The sequence below is a fragment of the Physeter macrocephalus genome, chromosome 14 (assembly GCF_002837175.3).
Source record: "Physeter macrocephalus isolate SW-GA chromosome 14, ASM283717v5, whole genome shotgun sequence".
Classification (NCBI taxonomy): domain Eukaryota; kingdom Metazoa; phylum Chordata; class Mammalia; order Artiodactyla; family Physeteridae; genus Physeter; species Physeter macrocephalus.
Genome location: NC_041227.1, coordinates 1655687 through 1655914, shown reverse-complemented (window position 1 = coordinate 1655914; position 228 = coordinate 1655687).

Genomic DNA, 228 nt, shown 5'->3' with positions numbered 1-228 from the left:
GGGGGGGAGGGCGGCGGCGGCGTGTTGCGCAGGCGCGGCGGCGCGCCCGCCCCCGCCCGCCGCCCGGCGCCTCGCCATTGGCCGCGGTGCCCCCCTCCCGGCCGCCCGGCGCCCCACGATTGGCCGCGGCGCTCGCCTAAAAGGCGCGTCCAATGGCTGCGAGCGCCAGAGGCCGGTGCGCAGGAGGGCGGCCGGGGCTCGGCGGGCGGGTGGGTAGCGGGCGGCGGG